The 9,145-nt window shown below is 40.7% G+C and overlaps 1 pseudogene; it reads left to right on the top strand.

Annotated features, from left to right (window-relative positions):
• Nucleotides 1-6,696: 6,696 nt before the first annotated feature.
• Nucleotides 6,697-6,815, top strand: LOC133386357 (5S ribosomal RNA; annotated as a pseudogene).
• The last annotated feature ends 2,330 nt before the right edge of the window (nucleotides 6,816-9,145 follow it).

Genomic DNA, 9,145 nt, shown 5'->3' with positions numbered 1-9,145 from the left:
CCTAATCAGTTCAAAAGCAGGAAGCTGATACATGAAAATCACTGTAAGTGCCAACAGCCCTAAATATCATGTATAAACCTCAATTCCTGGTTTGCATCACACTGCACTGTCAATGTGATCAAAACATGGAACCCAGGTGGGACTATGTAGATCAAGAGGTGGGCCAGGCTATGTGTATGGGGTCTGTTCTCAATTGCTCCCACTGAGTTCTAAAGGACATTGTTCTAAAGGAGCCACATTTGGGAAAGAGGGCTACCCCCAGGCACTACACTAAAAATCCTGCAATTTCAGCCAAGCCACTCCCACGTGCCCTACCCCTGATGCCATATATGATGTTAGATGTGGGACAGGTAAAGATACAGCTGGACCAAAAAAGGGGTTGCAGGCATTGACAATCAGCTGATTGGTGGAACTTGCAAAACCCTTTGCATAGTGCTTTGCAAGCTCTGAGGATCAGCTGATAGTTGAGATTTGCAAAGGGCTGTGCTGTGCATGGGGCTTTACAAGGATCAGCTGATTGGCAGGGCTTGTAAAGTACTGTGACTTTACCTACTGGATCTGATTTCAAACTGTGTGGGCAAAAAGCAGGTCACCTGATGTCACTGTGATGTGAGTTGATTGACAGATGAACAGCCTCCGTAAATGTTGATCCACCCAGGGGGGAGGGAGGGAATAAGGATTTGGTCTGCCAGCTGGATCCAATCCACTGCCCCTGCTTTAAGACAAGGGTGTTTAATATCTCTCGCATGCAAACCCGTCATAATGATGGACGCTTTGCTTCTTACTGTTCCAGTCTTTCTATATTTGTGTATTTCAAACATGCTGTAGACGAGGCAGTCAAAAAGACACAGCAAGGAGGTGGAGCATGCTGTTTTCTCCTTTCCAAAGGGCAACGTTTCTGCTCCTATTTGAATGATTGAAAGTTTATGTTTTATTGAGCTGTGACATTTTATTGTAGCTACTTTGACTAGATCCCTGATCCTGAAAAGTACCCTAAAAGTAATGTAAATAGAAAATAAATAAATGTGCATCATGCTTAAAATAAAATAAAACTCCATCCATTCACTAGCAGAGGAGATGTCATGCATGTGAAATGGCTGGAAGGATAATAACTGCTAACATCATTTTTGGAGGATTTCCAGGCTAGTGATGTTCTTTCCTCTGAGGTTTATAATTAATTAGAGTGGCTGGCGCTTGAAAGATTTAGTTGAGGCTATTTGTTAAGCCCTGGTGCCCCGATTGCTCCCTTCCCCTCAATTCTCTGAGCATGCAATGCAAGAGGCTGCGGTGGTAATGCGCTGCACCAATTTGGCTCCTTAGCACATTGGTTGTTGTATGATACTTTGGTCTGTGGAGTGAAAGGCTTGAGCTACAGCTAGAATCAAAGCAAAGAATAAAAAGCACTATCTAAATTACTTCTTTTGATGCTTATCTCAAGTTGTCATCAGCAATCTCTTTAGATAAAGGGCTACTCGTGGTTCCAGGGGGGGAAATTAAAGGAGAGAGGATATGTATTAAAAGAATACTAATGGTTATGGATCAAAAGCTCTTCCAGTTTTCTAATTTAATAGTTCACACTGCCTTTATGACAGATGCATATGCTTAATACATGCACATATTTCAGACTTAATTTTGGATTCATGTATTCATTAGTATGACATTTAGCGTAACACTGTTATCTGTTTGTTTGTCTTTGTTGTGATTAACATCACACTAGTTATTACTTAGTTCATTACTTACCTCTTTCATTCAGGGGAATGAAATGTTAAATTTGCATGCTGCACAAAGGGAACGTCCGTCCCTCTGGGGAAACCCAGAGTCAAAGGAGATGGAGAAAATGAAAGCACAGCCTATCTGCAAAGAGCAAGTGGAATTGCCAAGCTGGAGTATTTTTGTTTTTATTTTTTAAAAAAGCACTCTGGCCGAACATAGAAAATTGCAAAGCAGAGCAATGTGGAAGGAGGGCATAAGTGAATATACGTGGGAGGTCAAGTGCTGTCAGGCTTATCTGAAGCTTGCTAGAATAAACAGAGGCTTTCAGTGTTTCTTGATGATTCTGAAAGCCTTGAAGGGATCATTACTGAACAATAATGCAACAGTTAAGGGAGCAGGGGGAAGAGTAGCAAGATCACCTAAAAAAGCAACATTACTGCATACTATTTAGAAAGGAGAATGAAAGCTATGGCATTCGAAAGGCTTTCTTCAAGTTGGACTAAATGAGTGGGGTTTTTTTAACATGGTGATTTGGGGGGGGCATTTTGCTTGCCTGGGAACTCCTGTGGAGCTGTTGGGAGAAGGAGAGGATGGGGAACTTACCTTTTGTGAGTGGCACCTACACTTTGGAACCCCCTGCCTATTAACATGAGAGAGTCACCCTTGTTATGCTGTTTTAGACACCTGCTTAAAAAACCTTTTTATTTCAGCAAGGCTACCCAGGATAGGGTTGTATTTAATGTAGTGCTAAGTAAATTGTTCTGTTAGAGCAAGGATTGCTCCTTGCACAGTGGAACAATCTTCTCCCCTCCTCCCCACATGCACCCTTGAAGTCTCTTCTGGGTTTCCCTTCAATCCTTTAGAGCATATTTGGGGATGGCATGGGAGAGGGGCACCCCTTTGTACTAGTGCTAACTCTAGCTCAGAACATTCAATACTTCCCATATAATTCAGTTATGTATACTTGTTTTTTAAATTTGTGCTGATTGTATGTTGATATTGTATGTTTGCTTAGAACTTTATTATTATTATTATTAAGCATTTTAGCTTAGTAAAATAATAGACAGCTAGGTCAATTTTCGAGTGATTTCTCCTTCTTCAAATAACTCCCCCATGCCCCATCCCACATTGTTCAGGAGGACTAGGGTTGCCATATTCCAGTTCCACAAATCCGGGCAGGCTAATTTGCATATTATGTATATTATTTGCATATTATGCATATTATTTGCATATTAATATTTGGATTGTCCAGTTGTTTTGTTTTTGTGCCTAGGAATTACCGCCAAATACGGGGAAAGATGTGAGAAATCTTTTTTTTAAAAGCAACATTTTCAGCCTTAAATGCCTAGACTCTAGTTTCCAACACTATGGAGTATTTATTGATTGATTAAGAGGATTTATATCCTGCCCTTCTGCTGTTAAAAACAGAGCTCAGCACAGCTTACAAATATAATAAAAACAATAAAAATACACAATCAATATAAAAACATAATAAAAACACAAAATAGCAACAAACTTAAAGTAAGTCAGGGCAGCAGTACGGCACGGTTAACCATATACGATATATTTCAAAGATGTGGTGGGTGGAGAAAAACAAGAAGCCAAAATGTTAGGAAAAGGAGTCTTTCACACCACATGCTCAGTTCTAAATACTGTTGCAGCAAGTTTAACAAGTTCCTCCCGTATTCCACTGGTGCAGGCACTCAGACATTCAAGAGCTTTGCTTAACTCAAAATTTATTCTCCCTTTGATCAACCACATCTACACAGATTCCACCTCCATACTCAAAATGAAAATGGGCCTGGAAGTGTGCAACAACCCCACACATACCTTGCTAATTAGATTACCAATGCTAGGATGTCTGTCTTATCAACTACTCTCCTGCTCCCCCCCCCACCGGGCATCATGAAAGACCCAGTCCTGGGTTCAGAAAGAAAATAAATATCTGGTCCTCTTCAAAGTATTGATAAGCCTCTTGTTTTAATTGAAATAATAATTATAAATTCTTGCTGTTATCACTAATGGGAGTTAATTATCTTGCATATGCTGCTGTTGCTTCTATGGCTGTAATGGAGTGAGGTTAAAGATAAGTGAAATGCAAATAGGAAAAAAACAACACAAAAGGCAGTATAACTTTCCTAAATGTAATACCATACCAACCACAAGATTCCTATGAGTAAGGCAGAAAACTAAGCATCTCACAACCAGTCAGGATTCCTAACCAAAAACCAAAAATATGATAAATGAAGAAATATTTATATAAGCATGACTATCAAATATATTTATTATTTACACAAACTGTAAAGATATTTATAGTGCAATCCTAGGTTTATTTATTCAGAAGCAAGTCCCAGTGTATTCAGTGGGGCCTACTCAAACAGGGACAGAAATGCAACCTCAAGTGATAAGCAACATATGGGATTAGCATTGCTTTTACAAAAAGCAAGTATTGGGAAGGTTTTCAAAACACTGCCCAAGATCTGACTCCTGCACACAAGAGGAAAAGAAACTGAAATGTATATACTTACCCAATTTATGAGATTTTCAGATAAACGGGGGGGGGGCACCATTTTGTTTTCTAGACACTGCCTCAGGTCAATGAAACTGAAACAATCCTAGCTTCTCTGATTGGCTGCAATGCTGAATGGGCGGGGTTAAAGCTACGAAGTGCTATAGTACTGTATACTGTTTAAAGAAAGATTTAACAGTCGGGGGGGCGGCTGACATTTTTCTGTATATCTCGAGAACCGGACCACCTAGAAACTTAATTTTTAAAAAATTAAAGGTGAGAATCTGGGCCACCTAAGGGGCTAGCCAGGTGCTGGGTGGCATGCAAAGAATCCGGGTAAAACCCGGCTAACCGGGCAATATGGCAACCCTAAGGAGGACTCCCCAAACTTCCAGAGAGGCTTTTCAGAGGGCACAGGTGGCTGCAGGGCGGAGGCAAGGACCAGGAACTTTTCTCCCATGACCTTCCTTCAGGTAACTTATGTTAGGATTCATACCATTGTGTTTGTGATGACATTCAAACATGGACATGGGATGGTTTAATATTTTGAGACTTTGGAACTGGCAATTCCTTTAATCACTTTCTCCCCCTCCTTCCTGTTAAGACACTGCAAGGATAAATGTCACAAACCTTCTCATGGCATTATCAAAGGGCATCCAATGTAGACCATGAAACTAGTCAAAGTTGTATAGGCCTAAATACTATTCTAGGCATATGCTTATTAACTCAATTCAAATGCACAACTGACTCTTCATAATTGTTGTGCCCCAGCTCTCTCATGAGGCCCAGGGAGGGAAAAGGCATGAGTTTCAGGTTCCCCAGCAGTTAGAAGGCACGGAGGAGCCAGTGTTTGTTGAGTCTTCTCAAGACCTTGGGGAAGGTCTTGAGTCTGATGTCATGCCAGTTCCCACAAACGACTCTGCCTTTGAAGAGTACAATGTGTAGCCCCCGGACATGCCAGTAGAGCCGTTGGGCGATGCTTCGGAGCGCAGGGTAACCCCCCCTTTACCAAGTGGCTTTGGGGATGCTTCAGATGCTTCTCCGCCCCCTGACCTTGAGCCTGTTGCCAAGGAACCAGTTCTTTTGGATGAACCACTGGGGGCACGCCCCCTTCACCTCGCTCTCAACACCATGAGAAATGGACAGGGCAGAGGGAGAGCATGCCCAGGAGCCTATTTAAGACTGCAGCTCCTGGATTTGAGCACTCAGTCAACTTCCTTCATACGTTGCAAAGCATGTGTACAGTTTAGTTGGGGAATTGTAGTGAGCTGGCAAAGGGAATCCTATGAAGCGCTTTGCCTTCAATGTATCCATTACTTTAATAAAACAAGAAGTACTTGCACCTGAGTCTCAGTCCCGTGGCTCCCGCTCTGAAAGGAACAATAATGGACATCCTGAAGGAGCTATAGGCTAAGGCTCTTTTGCTATATACTGAAAGACTTGTGAGCCATTTATACATGTCTGCCAATGCTGCAGAATCAAGGATGGATATCAGCAGAGAGCTGAGGAGGTAATGGAACCTGCCAGCCCTGTCAGAAGCGCTAAGAGTGGCTGCCAAGTCTGTGTCCAGGAGGAGAGAGACTGAGATGAAGAATGAATGAAGCGGACAGCAATCCAGAGGGATGGGGTTCATTTAATTGTCCTTTCTCCCCCTGTCCTCCTATTGTCTGTGTTTGTTTTTCTCCAAGAATAAATTGGTGTGTGAAGTAAGTAAGTGACATGAATGCAGGAAGGATCTCTCTAATTAAATTCAAAAAGGGTCACATGCGTGGGCTTTCGATCTTCCTTATTGGTTAGAGATTCAAGCTACAAAAGTATGCTCACTTGGAAGAATGCTCAGTTGAATTAAATCAGACTAGCCTCTGAGTAAATTTTGCAGCTGAGGTAGAAAGGGGGATAACATCAATTTCAAATGCCATATGCATGCTTCTGAATAACCAAACAAGAGGGGAACTTTCAAGGTGATAGCCAATTAAATCACACTCAGAGTAGACCCTTAAATCATCATCATCATCATCATTTATTTGTATGCCGCCTTTCCACAGCTGAGCCATGCTCAAGGCAGCTTACAACATCAAAAGATTACATGATTCATTCTAACAGTTACAAAAATAAAACAAAATATAGTCAAACCACAGCCATAAGCAATAAACTAATGAAAACATCTCTATAAATATACAATAAAATTAAGCAATGTCCACTTACTCCATAATAATGTCTAACAATAAAAATACAAAGCTATAGTCCCTAAAACAGCAAAAGTTCACCTCTAAAATTAAATCTTGACCCCAATAAGAACTCCTTAAAAATATCCCCAGTAGCCTATAGACATCCTGAGCAGCAGGTCTTTCAGGTCTAGTAGCAAGATGGAGGCCTTGTCCATTGGTTTCATTGGGTCTTCTCTGAATATGTGCAACACTGAATATCACCAGTGCTTTGTCTGATAAAAAATTAGGTGCCGGTACTCATGTCTTGCCTATGGCTATACTGCCCTGAACACGCCCGATCTTGTCTGATCTCAGAAGCTAAGCAAGGTGAGGCCTGATTTGTACTTGCATGGGAGAACGCATGGGAATACCGAGTGCCGTAAACCACCCCTGAATAGCTCTTAACATGAAAACCCTAAGAATATATCCAGAAAAGATTCATAGGTTTGCCATAAGTCATAGACTTGAAGGCATATGACAAAACTCACATCTTAATACAAATGGTAAGGGTGCCAGCACACAGTGGCTGCCATGGACAACAGAAGAAGCAGTGGCATCACTAGGGTTGGTGTCACCCGGTGCGGTAACTCATGGTGTCACCCCCATGACCTTCTCCAGTACCAGACCTAGGGTGCCTAGAGGCAGGGCAGCTCTGGGTTAGGGTTGCCATATTCCAGTTCCACAAATCCGGCAGGCTAATTTGCATATTATGCAAATTATTTGCATATTAATATTTGGATTGTCCAGTTGTTTTGTTTTTGCGCCTAGGAATTAGCACCAAAAACTGGGGAAAGATGTGAGAAATCTTTGTTTAAAAAAACTTAACATTTTCAGCCTTAAATGCCTAGACTCTAGTTTCCAACAGTATGGAATGTTGATTGATTGATTAAGAGGATTTATATCCTGCCCTTCTGCTGTTAAAAACAGAGCTCAGCATAGCTTACAAATATAATAAAAACAATAAAAATGCACAATCAATATAGAAACATAATAAAAACACAAAATAGCAACAAACAAAGTAAGTCAGGGCAGCAGTACGGTTAACCGTTACATATATGATATATTTCAGAGATGTGGTGGGTGGAGAAAAACAAGCCAAAATGTTAGGAAAAGGAGTCTTTCACGCCACATGCTCAGTTCTAAATACTGTTGCAGCAAGTTTTACAAGTTGCTCCAGTATTCCACTGGTGCAGGCACTCAGACATTCAAAGTATCTGTGCATTTCTTAGGTTTTATAAAAGCAGAGCTTTGCTTAACTCAAAATTTCTTCTCCCTTTGATCAACCACATCTACACAGATTCCACCTCCATACTCAAAATGAAACTGGACCTGGAAGTGTGCAACAACCCCACACATACCTTGCTAATTAGATTACCAATGCCAGGATGTCTGTCTTATCGACTACTCTCCTGCTCCCCCCCCCCACCGGGCATCATGAAAGACCCAGTCCTGGGCTCAGAAAGAAAATAAATATCTGGTTCTCTTCAAAGTACTGATAAGCCTCTTGTTTTAATTAAAATAATAATTATAAGTTCTTGCTCTTATCACTAATGGGAGTTAATTATCTTGCATATGCTGCTGTTGCTTCTATGGCTGTAACGGAGTGAGGTTAAAGATAAGTGAAATGCAAATAGGAAAAAAAAACACAGAAGGCACTAACACTTTCCTAAATGTAATACCATACCAACCACAACAAGATTCCTATGAGTAAGGCAGAAAACTAAGCATCTCACAACCAGTCAGGATTCCTAACCAAAAACCAAAAATATGATAAATGAAGAAATATTTATATAAGCATGACTATCAAATATTATTTACACAAACTGTAAAGATATTTATAGTGCAATCCTAGGTTTATTTATGCAGAAACAAGTCCCAGTGTATTCAGTGGAACTTAAACAGGGACAGAACTGCAACCTCAAGTGATAAGCAACTTCATTCACACAACCCAAAATTGAGAATCATGCCACTTTACGCTGCTTTGCAACTGTTTATACTTGTTTTTATGGTTATTGGATTTTAAATGGCTTTATTTCTTGTTGTGAGCTGCCTTGGTTTCCAACTCTACCTCACAGGGGTGTTGGAAAGACTACACACACACACTCACTGCAGATGTATAAATGCATACAGCCCATATAATCGTTTATTGTCAAACCAGTTGGTCATTGCAGAAAAATCAGTATTAGTTTTTTAAAAATCAGTATTAGCTTCCTACAGAATAAAAATTGTAATACCTAAGTAAGCCCTGCCTACTTGCTTTAAAATAGGACTGGGGGGGGGGGACAGAAAGAGAACACAAACACAATTCTTTTTTACATTCACTCCAAAGTCCCATTGACTTTCAGCACATTCATAACTATGTCTACTCAAAAGTAAATCCTATTGAATTCAATGAGATTTACTCTGGAGATATGGGATTAGCAATGCTTTTACCCCCACAAAAGCAACTATTGGGAAGGTTTTCAAAACACTGCCCAGAATCTGACTCCTACACACAAGAGGGGAAAAAACTGAAATGTATATACTTACCCAATTTATGAGATTTTCAGATAAACAGGGGGGAAACCACCATTTTCTGGCCTTGCAATGAGGTTTACTAGACACTGCCACAGGTCAACCAAACGCTTCACTGATTGGCTGCAATCCTGAACGGGTGGGGTTAAAGCTACGAAGTGCTATACAGTAGTTTAAAAAAAGATTTAATGGGGGGGCTGAT

Source organism: Rhineura floridana, chromosome 5 (genome assembly GCF_030035675.1).
Source record: "Rhineura floridana isolate rRhiFlo1 chromosome 5, rRhiFlo1.hap2, whole genome shotgun sequence".
NCBI lineage: Eukaryota > Metazoa > Chordata > Lepidosauria > Squamata > Rhineuridae > Rhineura > Rhineura floridana.
This window is presented reverse-complemented; position numbering and strand designations above follow the sequence as displayed.